Raw genomic sequence first — 18579 nt, forward strand, 5'->3', positions numbered from 1 at the left:
GCACTGCGATGTTGCTCATGCTAGCCACTGGGCCATGAAGAGGCACAGGTGACTTCAACAAGGAAGTGCCAAAGCCAGAGCTCATCCTCCAGCTGTCTCTCCCACCTAGGACAATCCTCTTTCCAAAGCAGGAAGTAAGGAGGCTGGGCCACTGCTGAGCCAAGCTTCTGTGTGGGGCAGATGCCTGAGATCACTGGCTGGACCAGCAATGGACTTTGTGTGCCTACAAGTAAAACATTTTGTTAAGCTACTGAGATTTCCTTGCTCCTTTTTGTTACTGTGGCATGTGCCTGTCTGAGCCTGGCTTAGCACGCGGGTTGGTGATGACCTGGTGGGTTCAGATTCCCTGCCGCCATCTGGGTCCTACTTCTCACTGCCTGCATGATCTCCGTAAAGCATCTCATCTCCATGAGCTGAAGTTTGTGCTTCTGAAAAGTGAGGTAATGATGCCTTGGCTATGGAGCAGTTATGAAAACCAAATAAGACAATATCTACGAGGGAGCTCAAGGTTTGTAAGCACATGCCCCCATACCAGTGAGCAAAGATTGACATGTAAATATAAAAAATTGTAAAGGGTATAGATTTGGAGCTAGAAAAGACTGCCTGTGTGTCAGGGCTGGATTCAAAGTAGGTGATCTGGCTACAATTCTCTCTCTCTCTCTATGAACCCCAATTTTTCTCAACTGTAAATGGAGATAATGATACATCCGCCTCAGTACATGAGGTAAAGCTCTGAGCAACATGTGGCCACATGGAAAATAAACGCAAAATAAGTGTTAGCCTGACGGGGGAGACCACTTGAATATAAAAACTCAAAGAGCTCCATAGACTTGCTCCCTAGAGAAAATGGTGAAAATTATTTAAAAGGGGGAAAAGGGGAGAAGAAAGGGGTATTGCTAACTCTCACATAACAGGCACAGTGTAAGAATATATAGCACATTGCCTGGGTAAAAGGATCAACTACAACTTGAACTTTAACTAACAAATGCAAACAATGTAACCTAATCATTTGCACCTTCATATTATTCTGAAGAGAAAAAAAAGGAAAAAAGAAAATTATTTTAAAAGGAAATATGACTTAAAGTCCCTGAGAATTGTCCCAGACTTCTCCCTCGCTCCACCCTCTAAACCGGACAAGGTGAAATTTTCACCCCAGACTGATCCAGCCAAGAACACAGGGCACTGTATTCTCTCAAACCCAAGTCAGAAGTCTATTTTATTGAGGAGGCCAGAACATCCGCATTTCTCTTACTACCCTTCACTAACTATTGCTGAGACTAAGGGTGGCTGAGACCAAGAATATTATGTTCTCAGTGTATTACACTGAGAACACTGGAGTCTGAGTATAACACGCTGAGAATACTGGGGTCTGAGCATAGCACGCTGAGAATACTGGGGTCTGAGTGTAGCACGCTGAGAATACTGGGGTCTGAGCGTAACATGCTGAGAATACTGGGATCTGAGTGTAACATTCTGAGAATACTGGGGTCTGAGCATAGCACACTGAGAATACTGGGATCTGAGCATAACACGCTGGGAATACTTGGGTCTGAGTGTAACACACTGAGAATACTGGGGTCTGAGCATAGCACACTGAGAATACTGGGGTCTGAGCATAGCACACTGAGAATACTGGGGTCTGAGCATAACATGCTGGGAATACTTGGGTCTGAGTGTAACACACTGAGAATATTGGGGTCTGAGCATAACACACTGAGAATACTGGGGTCTGAGTGTAGCACACTGAGAATACTGGGGTCTGAGTGTAACACACTGAGAATACTGGGGTCAGAGTGTAACACACTGGGAACACTGGAGTATGAGTATAACAGACTGAGAACACTGGGGTCTGAGCGTAACACGCTGAGAATACTGGGATCTGAGTGTAACATGCTGAGAATACTGGGGTCTGAGCATAGCACACTGAGAATACTGGGGTCTGAGCATAACACGCTGGGAATACTTGGGTCTGAGTGTAACACACTGAGAATATTGGGGTCTGAGTGTAACACACTGGGAACACTGAAGTCTGAGTATAACAGACTGAGAACACTGGGGTCTGAGCGTAACACACCGAGAATACTGGGGTCTGAGCATAACACACTGAGAATAGGGGTCTGAGCATAACACACTGAGAATACTGGGGTCTGAGCATAACATGCTGGGAATACTTGGGTCTGAGTGTAACACACTGAGAATATTGGGGTCTGAGCATAACACACTGAGAATACTGGGGTCTGAGTGTAGCACACTGAGAATACTGGGGTCTGAGTGTAACACACTGAGAATACTGGGGTCTGAGTGTAACACACTGGGAACACTGGAGTATGAGTATAACAGACTGAGAACACTGGGGTCTGAGCGTAACACGCTGAGAATACTGGGATCTGAGTGTAACATGCTGAGAATACTGGGGTCTGAGCATAGCACACTGAGAATACTGGGGTCTGAGCATAACACGCTGGGAATACTTGGGTCTGAGTGTAACACACTGAGAATATTGGGGTCTGAGTGTAACACACTGGGAACACTGAAGTCTGAGTATAACAGACTGAGAACACTGGGGTCTGAGCGTAACACACCGAGAATACTGGGGTCTGAGCATAACGCACTGAGAATAGGGGTCTGAGCATAACACACTGAGAATACTGGGGTCTGAGCATAACATGCTGGGAATACTGGGGTCTGAGTGTAACACACTGAGAATATTGGGGTCTGAGCATAACACACTGAGAATACTGGGGTCTGAGTGTAGCACACTGAGAATACTGGGGTCTGAGCGTAACACACTGAGAATACTGGGGTCTGAGTGTAACACCCTGGGAATACTGGGGGTGTGAGTGTAACAGACTGAGAATATTGGAGTCTGAGTAGCCTGTGCATGTTTTGAGTGGTAAGGTTTCCACACTGGGAGACACACAGTAAGGAGATCTAAATCTGCTCTTGTCCCATCTAGGGATTGCTCAGCTTCTAGGGTACGGGTGTCTCTCAGAGAGAAGTTTGTCATTGTGCCACCCCCAGCCACCCTAGCTCAAGGGTTCTGCCCAGGGGAAGGAGAGGTTGAAGAATAGAAAACTCTGGATCTCTTTTAAAAAAAAGAATTGAATTCATTTTCATGGAGCATGGAGAAGTTCAAGCCTAAGAGTACTGTCAAAAACAGTGGAGATTGTGTTGAAAGTCAAGGGCAAGAAGATTAATAGGTTCATTAGTGATGTGTGCTGAATTGTAGGCTGGAGAAAGATGGGGAAGAAGAAGGCTGGGAGGAGTACTTCTGGGGTCAAAATAAACTTCAAGCACTACTATCAAGAGCTATTCTTTAAAAGGAGGCAGACTTTCACTGGATCAGTCTGGGGAGCAACTCATGCCTGAGGGCACTGCTGAAAATAGTAGAACAATTAGCATGCAAGAAGTGAAGCTTAACAGCCACATGTGGTCTGTGAAAGACACTGTCAAAGAGAACCCTGCCAAAGCCACTTCCATCTCAGGGTGAATGGTTGCATACCCAAGCCTGTACACCACAAGGAGAAACATCAGCAGCTTCAGAGTGTAGGGAAGATATGCACTTTCCCTAAAATATACAGTCAATCTCTCACAAATGAATGAGCAAATAACAATAGCAGGCCCTAGAGAGGAGCCAGGACCAGGAGAAACAAGTATCCCAGTTGATATATTATGTAAAAGGGACAGTTTCAACAACAACAGCAACAAGGAAAAAAGATACCAAGGCATAAAAAGAAACAGGAAATTATGACCCATACGGCAGGAAAAAGGCGGCAACAGAAACTGCCTTTGAGAGTGACCAGGTGTCATATTTAATAGAAAAAGACTTCAAAGCATCATTATAAATATGCTCAAATAACCAAAGAAAAACTTGACTAAAAAAGAAAATAAAGGCATAAGGCCAATGTTACATCAAATAGAGAATATCAATAAAGAGATATAAACGATTAAAAGAAAGGATCCAAATGGCAATTCTAGAAATGAAAATCACAAAACCAACATAAATAAATTTGAGTAGATTCTAAATAGTAGAACGAAGAATTATATAAGATGTATCTATAGAGATTATGCATTCTAAAGAACAAAAAGAAAAAAAGAATGAGGAAAAAAAATAAATAACTTCTCAGAAAAATGTGTAAGACCATTAAGTGCACCAGTACATGTGTAATTAGAGTAGCAGAAACTGGGAGGGGTGTGTGTGTGTGAGAGAGAGAGAAAGATATAGGAAGAAAGAGAACAAAAATTTTATTCAAAGAAATAATGATTGAAAACATCCCAGATTTACTGAAGGACATTAATCTACACGTTTGGTAGCTCAAATTCCAAGTAAGACACACACAAAGAGATCCACAAATGGACACATCATAGTAAAAATGCTGAAGCTCAAAGAAAAGAATCTTGAAAGCAGCAAGGAAATGGTTTTTTTACCAATTACCATTTACAAGGAAACCGCAATAGGATTAACAGCCGACTGTGCATCAGAAACAATGGAAGCCCAAAGGTGATGGGATGACATGTTTAACATGCTCATCCCAGGAATGAGGGAATTGTCAACCAGGAATTCTACATCCAGCAAAGCTATCTGTCCAAAATTAAAATGATACAAAGACATTCCCAAACAAAAAAATAAATGAACGCATTAGTAGCATACCAAAGAAGTACAGGAAGTTCTTCAGGCTAAAAGTAAGTGACCTCAGCTGACAATTCATATTCACATGAAAAAATAAAAAGCACTAGTAAAGATAATTATACAATTGTTAAAAATAATACAAGAGCATGTTACTTCTCCTCTCTTCTCCTAAGTGATTTGCAAAGCAATTGTATAAAACACATCAATAGTGTATTACTGAATGTTTAACATACAGAAACGTAATATAGTTTCCAATAACAGAACAGATGAAGTGGGTGGGGAAAATTGAACGAAGGAAATTACTCTAGAGAATAACTTGAATCATTAGGAACAAATGTAGAGAACCAGAAATAGTAAATTTGAAGTTAATACAGGAGAAGCTACAAATACGCACTTTCTCTCTGTTCCTCTCAGCTTCATTAAGAGACATGAAGTTATATAAGGTAATAGTTACAAAAATGTATTGCTGCGTTTGTAACATTTATAGACATAATATGTATAATAATACCACAATAAAGAAAAGATAGAATGGAGATACATGAATAATGTTTCTATCTCGCCGTAAATAAGCTAGTATAAAGCCAACATGGCTACGTGATTACAAAACAAACAAACAAAACAACACGATCCAGCTATATGCTGTCTACTTGTGGCACCTTTTAGATCAAAGATATAAATAGTAGTAATGTCCCTTTGTATTTCTGGTTCTAGTAGTTTGAATCTTGTCTCTTATTTTCCTCGGTCAGTCTAGCTGAAGGTTTGTCATTTTTGTTTATTTTTTCCAAAGAAACTGGTTTTGGTTTTGTTTTTTCTCTGTTGTTTTTCTATTTCACTAATTTTCATTTTTTAAATTAAATCATAAACATATAGATCATGATACATTAGTGCATTTATGGGATACAATGTGCTGATTTCATATAGAATTAGGAGTGCTTACATCACACTGGTGAATATATACCTCGTCTCATTTACTTAATTATTGTGTTAAGACATTTATACTTAATTATTTCTTTCCCATTGCGTCTCCAAATTATGCATGTTCTTGTCCAGTGTCTTAAAATGGAAGATTAGAAAGAAGTGAAATATTACTTCTTTTTTAATATAGTCACTTCCAGCCATAGGTCCTAAGCACTGTTTTAGAGCTGCTGTGTCTTTATTTTCATGTATCTCAAAGTATTTTATAACTTGCCCTTGAATTTCTTTTGTGACCCATTAGTTATTTAGGAGAATGTGCTTAATTAACACTTTTTCAAAATTTTCAAATTGTTTTTCTGTTCTTGATTTCCATTCCATCACAAGGGTAGAACTCACTGAGAGCTTTTATGGCTGGGTATAAAACCTTTTCTGGAGAGTGTTCCATGTACACTCCAGAGGATGGGTGTGCTGCTGCTGAGTGTAGAGTTGTACTGAAGTCTGTTAGCTCTGGCTGGTTTATTGCTCTCCTCACCTGTGTTTCCTCACTGATCTTGTACGTAGTTGTCATACTGACTGTTGAAAGTGAGGATATTTCAATCTCCCACTACTGCTGTTGAATCATTTATTTCACTCTTCATTTATGTCATTTTTTTGTTTTGTGTTTTTTATTGGTCTATTGTTAGGGGCATATATATGGATGACTTTTTATCTTCCTAATAAGTTGACAGTTTTATTGTTCTAGCAACATTATTATTTCAAAGTCTATTTTGTCTGGTGTTAGTAAACAGCTGCTATAGCTTTCTTGTGGTTGTTTTCATGAGACATCTTTTCTCATTATTCTACTTTCCATCTATTTATATCTTTGATCTAAAAGGTGCCACAAGTAGACAGCATATAGCTGGATGGTATTGTTTTGTTTTTTTGTTTTGTAATCACGTAGCCATGTCGGCTTTTAGATTGAGTTGTTTAATCCATTCAGTTTACTGTTATAATTAATATGGTCAGATTTCTGTCTGTAGTTTTGATTTTGTGTATTTTTTGTTCTATTTCTCCTTTACTGTTTTCTTTCACATTAAGAGCCTATTTTCTAATGTAGAATTCAGAGTTCTGTAATGATTCTTTAGTTAATGCTTTTCAAAGTTGTTTTCTGAGTGGTCACTGTAGGTTTTGCCATGTACATCTTACCAGAATCAATTTTATACTAGCTTATTTACAGTGAGATAGAAACTATTACTCATGTATCTCCATTCTATTTTACTTTTATTGTGGTATTATTATGTATATTATATCTATAAATGTTCTTACCAGGTGGTGCCTGTGGCTCAAAGGGTAGGGTGCTGGCCCCAGCCAAAAAAAACCTGCACACACACAAAAAAATGTTCTTACCAAAATAGATAGGATTGCAAAGGAGTACCAAGCTCAACAAGGATGTGAACACTGGAACCTTCCAGTGCTGTTGGTTACATGGGTTAATAAAATAGTGCTAATGCTTTAGAACATGGGTGGGAATTCCTTCAAACACTGAGACAGAGAATTACCATATGACACTCCCATGAATTCTACTCCTAGGTAAGTACCTGGGGAAAGCGAAAACATATGTTCACACAGAAACTTACACGCATATGTTCATAGCAACATTGTTTACCACAGCCTAGTGGTGGGAATAACAATATATATGAACAATAAGTGGAAAAACAAATGTGGTATGTCCATACCAGGGAAGATTATTCAGTCATGAGAAGTATTGACACTACATGGTGAACCTTGAGAATATTGTGCAAAGTAAAAACGTATACTCAGGAATGTCTAGATTAAGCAGATGTATATAGACATAAAACTCAGCGGAACCCCCATGGCTGACCCCTCCTCAAGCTGACCTCAGTTCACAGACTGGACATGGACCACACGCACGTGTCAGGACATCAGGGCTCGTTCCTTATGGCGACCACCTCCTCATGTCACAGCCCCTGGGGTGGTCACTTCCCAAAGTTCTGCTGCAGATCAGAAGATTGAGCTCGGTGAGGAAGGTGTGTCAAAAGCCAACATAGGCCTCTTGTGCCAAACAGCCAAGATATGAATGTGAGGGAAAGTTCTCAAGAAGAAAAAGGGCTAGGGTGGCGCCTGTGGCTCAAAGGAGTAGGACGCCAGCCCCCTATGCCAGAGGTGGTGGGTTCAAACCTAGCCTCAGCCAGAAACTGCAAAAAAAAAAAAGAAAGAAAGAAAATGAAAGAAAAGGAAAAGGGCTACTTCAACGGACACGGAAATAATAAGAAAGTTAAACAGTTAAACTACCTTGTTGCCGATATGGAGAAAGTAAGATGTCCAAATAGAAGAACAAACCAGCCAAAACATTCCCTAAGCCAAAGCCTGATCCAGAGCAAGGCCCTGACTCTCTCCCATTCTTGGAGGCTGAGAGAGGTGAGGGAGCTGCAGAGGCTGGTTCCTGAGGTTCAAGGGGACACGTCCCCATAACATAAAGTGCAAGGTGGGGTGCTGATACAGAAGCTGCCACACTCACTCCCAGACCGAGCTAAGGTCATCCCTGGAGGCGGCTGCTCTGAGCAGGAGGCAGCCTTCTGTGGGAAGAAGATGTCATCAGGACCCTCGTAGCTAATGACAGCACAAGCAAGTGACGGAAGAAACTCCAACTAACGGGGTTTATTAGGCCAAAGCTGAGGATGTACCCAGGAGAAACACAAACCACAGATAAATCTGTGGCTGTTTCTCCAAAGCAGGATTTGGGAACTCGATATTTATTTATTTATTTACATTTCAGATTAATATGAGGGCATCAATGATTAGGTTACATTTTTGAACTTGGTTTTTTAAAAGGATAGGGTACACAGAAAGAAAACAGGGAGGAGAAGGGCAAGGGGACAGATGGCTACATTCTTGTGAGGATCAAGAAATCTGTGTTTTACATAAGATGAGGCAAATAGGGGTGATTTAATTTCATGAAGTGTCAGGCATGTCGGTGTCTCTGGTGCGGAAGAAGATTTCAGCATGTCCGAGTTCTGTGCCTGGGAAGATGAACTTGTCATCAACGTTACTAGGGTGGAACTGAGCAGACTTGGCCTTCAGGAGCCGGATGTCACTGCAACCCAAAGTCTCCATGTCCCGGCTTACAGGAGGCCAGCAGGGGACGTCCTTAAGGACGATCTGTGGGGACAACACCGGCAGATGCCTGAGACCTTTACCTTGCCACGGGATCCTGCTGATTCATTTCAGTGGCAGCCCTTTCTGTGGAAAAGGGCGTCATGTGACTCAGCTGCCAGGCTCACTTTCCCTTTTGCAGGACTTGGGGGCGTGGTTCTGAGATTTTATTTGCCTTTACACTAGAGAGAAAGAGCCAATGTCTGGCTTCAAGGCTTCAAAGGACAGGAAGACTCTCTTGTCAGGGGCTAGTGCAGCTGGTAACTTGAAGTTGAAGCCACTGACCATTTTCCATTCTGAAAACCCTGGGACCCTCAAGAAGTAAGATAAATTGACGCTGTGCTCTGTAAATGGAACGATAAAGCCTAGGTGACACAGGTCTGTCGACAGCCTGGTCCACTGAATAACTTAAGTGCATTGTTGAGACCTACTGCTCACAGAAAAGATTACTTTCAAAACATTACTGCTGGCTTGGCACCCATAACTCAGTGAGTAGGGCACTGGCCACATATACTGAGGGTGGCTGGTTCAAGCCTGGTTCGGGCCTACTAAACAACAATGACAATTGCAACCAAAAAACAAAAAAAAGCCAGGCATCGTGGTGGGCACCTGTAGTCCCAGTTACTTCGGAGGCCTAGGCAAGAGAATTGCTTAAGCCCAAGAGTTTGAGATTGCTGTGAGCTGTGATGCCATGGCACTCTACCGAAGGTGACATAGTGACACTCTGTCTCAAAAAAAAAAAAATTACTGCTCATCAACAAAGCACCTAGTCACCCAGGGCTCTGATGGAGATGGACAAGCAGATGAGTACTGTTCTCATGCCTCTAACACAACATCCATTCGGCAGACCATGGATAAAGGAGTGATTTTGCTTTTGAGTCTGATTATTGAAGAAATACATTTCATAAAGCTTTAGTTTCCATAGATAGATATACCTTTGACGCATCTGGGAAAGTAAACTGAAAACCTTCTGGAAATAACTTCTGCATATCATTAAGAATATTTGTGATTCATGACATAAATTATCCACATTAACAGGAGTTGGGAAGAAGTTGACTCCAGGCTAATGGATGACGGTGAGGGGTTCAAGGCTTCTACACAGAAAGTTATGCAGGTGTGCTGGAAACAATGGGAGAACCAGAAATGAGGTGGACCAGGAACTGACCCTGCCTCCCCATCACTCCTGAGTGGACGAGCACTGACCACTCACGAGTGAGTAAGGGACATAGTTGCTGGAGCTAGAGTCCACCCTTGGGGCAGGCAATGTGAACACCACCAGAGCTGGAGTCCACCCCTGGGGCAGGCGCTGTGAGCATCACTGGAGCTGGAGTCCACCCCTGGGGCAGGCGCTGTGAGCATCAGTGGTGCTTGAGTCCACCCCTGAGGCAGGCGCTGTGAGCATCACTGGAGCTGGAATCCACCCCTGAGGCAGGCGCTGTGAGCATCAGTGGAGCTTGAGTCCACCCCTGGGGCAGGCACTGTGAGCATCACCAGAGCTGGAGTCCACCCCTGGGGCAGGTGCTTTGAGCATCACCGGAGCTGGAGTCCACCCCTGGGGCAGGTGCTGTGAGCATCACTGGAGCTGGTGTCCACCCCTGGGGCAGGTGCTGTGAGCATCAGTGGAGCTTGAGTCCACCCCTGGGGCAGGCGCTGTGAGCATCACCAGAGCTGGAGTCCACCCCTGAGGCAGGCGCTGTGAGCATCACTGGAGCTGGAGTCCACCCCTGGGGCAGATGCTGTGAGCATCACTGAAGCTGAAGTCCACCCCTGAGGCAGGCGCTGTGAGCATCACCGGAGCTGGAATCCACCCCTGGGGCAGATGCTGTGAGCCATCACTGGAGCTGGAGTCCACCCCTGGGGCAGGTGCTGTGAGCCATCACTGGAGCTGGAGTCCACCCCTGGGGCAGGTGCTCTGAGCATCACCGGAGCTGGAGTCCACCCCTGAGGCAGGCGCTGTGAGCATCAGTGGAGCTGGTGTCCACCCCTGGGGCAGATGCTGTGAGCCATCACTGGAGCTGGAGTCCACCCCTGGGGCAGGTGCTGTGAGCCATCACTGGAGCTGGAGTCCACCCCTGGGGCAGGTGCTATGAGCCATCACCGGAGCTGGAGTCCACCCCTGGGGCAGGTGCTATGAGCCATCACCGGAGCTGGAGTCCACCCCTGAGGCAGGCGCTGTGAGCATCACCGGAGCTGGAGTCCACCCCTGAGGCAGGCGCTGTGAGCATCAGTGGAGCTGGTGTCCACCCCTGGGGCAGATGCTATGAGCCATCACTGGAGCTGGAGTCCACCCCTGGGGAAGGTGCTGTGAGCCATCACTGGAGCTGGAGTCCACCCCTGGGGCAGGCGCTGTGAGCATCACCGGAGCTGGAGTCCACCCCTGGGGCAGGCGCTGTGAGCATCACTGGAGCTGGTGTCCACCCCTGGGGCAGGCGCTGTGAGCATCAGTGGAGCTGGAGTCCACCCCTGGGGCAGGCGCTGTGAGCATCACCGGAGCTGGAGTCCACCCCTGGGGCAGGCGCTGTGAGCATCAGTGGAGCTGGCGTCCACCCCTGGGGCAGGCGCTGTGAGCATCAGTGGAGCTGGAGTCCACCCCTGGGGCAGGCGCTGTGAGCATGGCCGAAACAATGACAGAAGATTTAGAGTCTCACACTGACAGTGATGAAGCAGCAGCAGGGTTGGGGGCGCGGACTCCGACTTTGTAAGCAGTTGTGCTGTGGGTAAAATGCCACCAAACAGCACTGTGCGTTACAGAGAAAGCCTTTCTGAAAGGAATAGTCAATTATGGGGTAAACCCCAGTGTTTTCTTATTTTCAGAAACTGCCATAACCACCCCGCCCCAGGTTCCAGCAGCCACCACCCTGATCGGTCCACAGCTTCAACACAGAGCAAGGCCCCCACCGGCAAAAGCTCACTGAAGGCTCAGATGATTATTAGCATTTTTTAGTAATAATAAAGTATCCTTAATTAAGGCATTTACAGTGTTTTTTATTACATGCCACGTACAGTTAATGGCCTGCAGTGTCGTGTAACATTTGTACGCACTGGGAGACCAAGATAATTCACGTGACTGGCTTTGCTGTGCTGCTGCCTTACTGTGGGCGTCTGGGACTGAGCCTGCAGCATCTCCCAGGTGTGTGGGCACACGTCTGTGGGTACACATGTACAGGTACACATCTGCAGGTACATGTCTGAGGTACGTGTGTGGGTACACATTTGCAGGTACACGTATGTGATACACATCTTCAGGTACACGTGTGTGGGTACACGTGTGAGGGTACAGGTATGCGGGTACATGAGTATACATGGGGTCAAGCTTCATGCTGTGAAATATACTTCTCACTCCTATTCTGAATAGAAACATGAATGCTCTTGTGCTATGTCTGCCTGGTGTGAGCAGTTTGTGTCACAGAAAAGGTGACCATTCAACACAGAAGGCAGGATGGTACCTGATGGATGGAAGTATCAGGAGCTCCATCTAGTGCCAGAGGGGCCCTTGGAGCCCCTTGTAGACAAGCCCTGGCTCTTCAGTTCCTGAATACAGTTAAGACTAAAACCAGGAGATGTCCTGAGCCCAGCTCAGCTGACACTCGGACTGCATTAGGATCATTTTGTTCAATCCACACAACACCTTTCAGGTTGGACATGTGCCTGGTGTGTAGACAGGACACTGAGGAAGATGGCTCAGATGGCAGTGACTGGATACTTGGTGAGGACGGTCCAAGGCTCTGTCACAGCTGGACATGGAGCAGCTGGTCAGTGCTCAGGCCCCTTTCCCCCTAAGGTACATTTGTCAAGAAACTAGACTGTCCACGAGTGCTTTGTGCCTTAAAACACCTGCTAGGAACATGGCCAGGACAGCCTCAGGACAGCACACTGGGCTTCTTCCCCATTTTGCATGGAGCAAGGAGGCCCCTCCTATGCTGTACCTGGAAGTGCCAGAAAGGCTCGGTCAGCCCCTCAGAAAGTGTGGATGCAACAATCCCATAGTCATTGCCCTTCCTGGACACTCCGGGTGTCCCAGGTAAGTGAGATGCCTTTGGGCCCAGGCTCTGGATTGAAGGACTGTTTTCCAGTGAGGCCAGAGACGAGGTGTGACTGTGCCGATGCGCGGGGCTGGGTGCTGCCCTGTTTAAGAAGGAAAAGAATGTAAATTATACCTATTATATGTATATTCAGAAAGCCTTTGCATTTGGAAAATGACTTCTGGATTTGCCATCTCTTCCCATTTCCTGCAATTTCCTTCCCTATTGTCAAGAGACTCTGAAAGTCAGTCTCTCCCTTCACACAGATGGGTCCTTTATAGTTGGCAGCTGCGGTTCCCAGCCAGGCCCTGCTGATACAGAATCAGTTTGAGCTAAGCAGGGGGCGGGGAAGATCCTGTGTCATTGAGGCTGTCCTTGCTGGCCGCAGAGGACAGCTATCTGACCACTGGGCTACAGAGGGCCAGGACGGGTGGCAGCAGTGAAGGGAGGCACAGGCTCTGTGGTGGGGCACGTGGAGCATGTGAGGCACTCCAGGGACAGCCAGCTCTACAGGGGTGCGAAGGGCCCATCTTGGAGAAAGGCTTTGGGGGAAGCTGGCTGCACCCAAGGGATGGCAAGAGCCATGTCAGGCATCCTGGGAATGCTGGCCTGGACGCCTGCCCCGTGCCAGGTCCAAGGTGCTTCTCCTTTCTGAGTGGGAAGAAGGTGCTCAGAGATCTAGGGTCTGTGCCCCAGCCAGCAGGTAGTAGGGTCCTGGGGCTGGCACAGCACATGACCACAAACTGGTGTGTAGTCCGGGAGGCCAGAAGTCTGAGTCGAGGTGTGCACAGGGCCACATCCTCACCAAGGCCACGTCCTCACCAAGGCTTCTCCCCCCTCCAGCCTCTGGCAACTCGAGGCTTTCTTGGCGTGTGGCCACATCACTCTGCTGTGTCTGTGTCTCCTCTTCTGCTTATAAAGATGTTTGTCATAGGATCTGGGGCTCACTCTACCCCAAGGCAGCATCATCTCTAAACCTTTACCAGAGCTATACCTACCAAAGCCCTATACCAAGTAAGTTCCCATCACAGGTCCCAGGGGTTAGGGCATCCTCTGCCCACTGTCAGGGGTGTAAGCTCATGAACCCTCCCAGCCCCGGTGGAAACATTCACCCTGGTCTGTGCAGCACAGGGTGGGGGCCCTTCCTGGACATCAGGGAGGCGTGCAGCCCTCATGCCTCCTTCATGCAGGGCTGGGGCAGGAAGGTGGGCAGTGCTGCCCATCCCATCCTCAGCTCATAGGGATCCTGGGCCCACCTGGGTACTTCCAGGGGTCACTCCCGCTTGCCTGTTCCATAGTGGCCCTGAAGACTTGTACCAGGACTCTTCAGCATCTGAGGGGGCTACCACCCGGTAGCACACATGTGGGGGGTATGTGTGTGTGCACACGTGTGGGAAGGGTACGTGTGTGCGTGCAGGGGCATGTGTGGGAGGGGTGCATGTGTGCATGTGCAGTGGCGTGTGTGAGCACACATGTGGGGGAGGGGTATGTGCACTCACTGTGTGTGGGTGTGTGCACCCCTGTCTGCACGTGTATTCAGTAGTGCTGAGGGCACACCCTCCCGGGACTGCACCGTGTCAGCAGGTTTTCAGAGCACACCTGGGTTCAGCCGGGCTTTCCTGCTGCCTCCTGGTGTTGTGCGTTGACACCCGTCAGCACAAACCACATTCTGGGACAAGTCTGGGTCAGAGAGCACAGTTCTGGGAAAGGGGATGGACCCAGGACACTGGGGCATCAAAGGTGTTGGGGGCCACATCATCTATCAGGAGTTGGGGCAGTCTTCTCTGGAAAAGAAGGGAGGGAAAGGAAGGAGCGAAAAGGGGAAGGGAAAAAGAGGGGGAGGGGAGGCCCCTCTGGAGCTGGGGTCCCAGCCCCGTGTCAGGCAGCGTCTAATGCCCGCTGCTGTCCTGTCCAAGCAACCCCAGACCTGGGGAGCCCCCTGAGGGGGGATCCCTCCAGGGCTTGGGGCCTCCATAGCCCTGGTGCAGCCGTGTGATGGTGTGTGGCTCTGGGACCTGTGGGCAGCTCCTTGGTACTAGGCCCTTCATGCTCCAGAACACCTCTGCCAGGTTCTGGTGCTCCAGGGGAGCTGGGAAGTCGGGGCCTGACAGTCCACCATCTGCCCGAATGCAGCAGCACCACCGGCTCCTCATACCTGCCTGGGAGGGTGCTGACCCCACCTGTCCTCAGAGGCCAAGGCCGTTCCTCCCTCACCTGGTGAGGCAGGAGGATCCAGCCTCAGTGAGGACATAGCCCACTGCGGAAGCCGGGCCGAGGCTGGGCTCCAGGGCTGCTGGGTCACAGAGGCAGAAAGCTTGGAGGGCTTTGGTAAGACAAATGCATTTGGCTCTGGAGCTGCAGACTGTTCTCCCCTGAGCCCGAGATCCAGACTAGTTCACCCAGACAGAACCTGTGTTTGTAGAAGGAGCTGAGTCCCCGCCTGCCCCGGAGGCTGGTTTCCCCCGCACGGCTCAGTTTCCGTGGGGACAAAGTTCCTCAGTTACAGTAAGGGTTGTGGGCCTCAAGGGCAGGCCAGTGCCCTGTGGGGAGCCATCGAGGCCCTGCACCCACATTTCTGCTGCAGCCTCAGCCCACCTGGGCCTGATGCCTGCATTTCCACTCTGCCCCATTTCCATTTGCTATGGCCATGGGCTATCCTTAAACCCCACCTGGTTCCACCTGGGCCATGCAAAGGCTGTCAGGCCCAGTGCCCAGTCACAATGTGACCCGATGGGGTCCAGCAGATGTGCTGACAGGGGCATCCATCTCCTGAGAATGAAGACCACCCTGGGCAGAGCAGCCAAGCCTTCCCACTCTGCGAGCCCTAGCAAAGAAAAGACCCAAGTTTCATGGGGGAGGAGAAGTTCTGCCTCAAATCTGCAGCACCATGTCAACCCAGCTCTCCGGCCTGCCCGCAGGTCCCAACTTGCCAGCCCCACAGTCACCTGGGCCAGTTCCTTGAAACCCCACTAGTGCACTCCCACCAATGGGTTGGGTTTCCTGGGGACCTGACTGCACTCCTGTCCACACTCCTCAGTCAGTTCATCCAGCAGGTGGAAGCTGGTCCTGCCAGGGCAGAAACAGAAATAAGTAATAACAAACAGCCAAGTGTGGGAGAGGAAGGGAGATGCTGAGGCTCTGTAGGGAGATGCTGAGGCTCTGAGCTGGGGGAGAAGGTGGCCGCAGGGAGGTGTAGGCCAGCAGACAGGAAGAGGTGGGGACAGGAAGAGGTGGCAGGTGCCCAGGGAGCCAGGCCTGGGATCCTACTGGTCTTCACTGACCCTGCCCAACACGCACCCTCGCAAGCAGCATGGGGCCCAGCACTGGGAGGAACTCTGTTGCCCACCCCCAAGAGGGAAGGGCAGGGAGGGTGTGTGCATGAGGGATTCCAAAGCAGTGTCAGGCTAAGGTGCCAGAGCCTGACTCACCTGCTGGGCCTGTTGGTAATCCACACCTTCCCTAACTGCCACCCAGAGGTACTTCCGGTCCCAGTCACACCTGCCCACAGGGCAGCCTACAGGGTCAGGGCTGGCGTGGCTGCTGAGCACCCACGGGGAACACATTTGGTGCCCCTCTGTGCCAGAGACCAGCAATCACATCTGATGTCTTCACAGAGAGTGGCCAATTAGGGGCAGGGTGTACGGGCCCGTCCTCAGACCCAGTGCTGTGTGTGGTTGCCACAACCCTCTGTTCTGTGGGACAACAGAGAGCATCCTTGGCCCTGATGTGTCACCGGAAAGCTCTTCTTGGGAGGGTCTATTCCCAGAGCGAAGCCTGAATTAAGAGAGTTGCGAGGACAGTGTGACTCCCACACTGCCACATCGGGGCCAGGGCTTAGGCCACTGTGCAGGCCACCCCCTCCACCTACCTGAGCTGCTCTTGCTGTCTTGGGCGGAGCAGAGCCCCGGATTCCTGTGCATCTAATGTTTCTCCTCCACCCCACACCCCTGCTGAAGGCCTCCTTCCTCTGGGACTTGGCCTGTGACAGCGGCCCTTGGTTTGGTGACCTCTGCCTCTTTCCCACGTCTCACCCTCACTGCTCTGTTTCCCACATGGCACTATTCACCGCTTAAATCCAGGTGGTCTCACCTCAAGATCCTTAACCAAATACAGCTGCAAAGTTCCCTTTTCCCAGATAGGGTCCAGGTGGACACATGCCTTGAAGGGCACCATTCCCGCCCTGCAAAACCTCTCTTCAGCAAGACATGAGGCCCATCCGGCTGGGCCTCGGCACTACCCCCATCACCAGCACCTAGGCCAGGGCCTGCTGTAGGACAAGAGCCTGCGGGAGGTGCGTGCACTTGCTGAATGAGAGGAAGCTGAGGAAAACGAGAGGCTGCCCAGGACCAGGAGGCCCCTGGCCCCTGGTTCAGGCAAATGCATAGTGTCATATAACCACAACTCTAGTTTCCTACAGAATAATTTCACCACCCTAATAATGCGCTGTGTTTCACCTATCTTCCCTCCTCCAAACCTCTGGTCTTTTTATTGTTCTACAGTTTTGCCATTTTCAGAACATCTAGGACAGTAGGTCTCAATCTTCCTAATGCCGTGATGTATTTTCATTGTTACAAAGGGGTAGCAACCCCCAGGTTGAGAACTGTTGATCTATGGGAATCATACACTATGCCCTCGAGACAGCAGCTTCCTGGCCTTATGGAGAGCCTGCGGAGACGCCCACGCCCACCCCACGCTCCCTGCCTCTGCCTCGCGCCTGCCCAGCGCCCTTCTGCCTCCATCTCTCCCCTTTAATCAGACACGTTTCTTGTTCTTACTGAACAGATATCTCCCTATTTGGGAAAAAGTAGCAAACAAAAACCCAACACCTTTTGCACTGAGCACCAAGAATTTGTTAATACATCTGCAATCCCTATTTTGCACGTTTTTATGTGGCCAAAATCACTGTCTGCATGTCCTTTGCGTTCTGCTTGTCTGCAGAGTTTTAAAGACTATGTTCCAAGAAGCTAAACTGCCCACATGGCTACCGTTTCAACAAAAGTGAAGTATTTCTCTGCTTTTCTGTTGACACTGTTACCCTGTGAGCTGGGGACAGCAAAGTGGGAGGTGGCGCCCATGTCCCTGTTGCAGAGAAGGAAACTGCGAGCTCTTTTATAATTAGGTCTTGCTTGGGGATGTTTCTGAGACAGACTCTCTGGTCAAAGTGCATAACAGCCTTATTAATCCATTTATCCAAGAAGCATTTTCAAGAATTTACACCATGCATGAGACTCTGCCGTCCACTCTAGAAGCTTCCCCGGGTGGGGAGAAGGCGAATGTCTGCAGCCCTGTGACTTGCAGTCTGCCTCCTGTGGTTGAGCCTGGTGGTGGGACTGGAGCATCCTCGGCTCCTCCCAGCACAGGACAGACATCAGGCAGGGTCAGGATCCTGGGGGTAGGGAGAGAGGGTGCTGCTCTGCCAGCCTGCAGTCACCTGGACCCAGAAGAAGGCGGTCAGTCGTTCTAGCCCTGCCACTGCACCGTGGCAGCCACCTTAGCCATAGGGCCCCCACCTGCGACACGCACTCAGGCAGCAGAGAAGTCCTGCGGCCCCTGGCAGCGGGAGGACAGCGCCATGAGGAGCCCTGCGTGTGAGGCGCCTGGATCTGGGACTTGTATGCAGAGACTGAGCAGGCATCAGTCAGTGAGAGGGTGCTTGCCAGAATCAGAGTAAGAGAGAGGAAAACGCCTTTCTCAGGACACAGCCAGACCACACACCTGAGTGACCCTGTGTTCCGAGTGCACGGATGGTGCATCTCCCTGGGCTGGAGCCAGCTCTGCAGCGTCCCAGAACCCTGCCACTTCTCACCCCTGTCATGAGGGTGGGCTGCACCCATCTGCCCCAGCGTCCACTCAGCCTTA

This window comes from Nycticebus coucang, chromosome 7 (assembly GCF_027406575.1).
Source record: "Nycticebus coucang isolate mNycCou1 chromosome 7, mNycCou1.pri, whole genome shotgun sequence".
In the NCBI taxonomy this organism is placed as follows: Eukaryota; Metazoa; Chordata; class Mammalia; order Primates; family Lorisidae; genus Nycticebus; species Nycticebus coucang.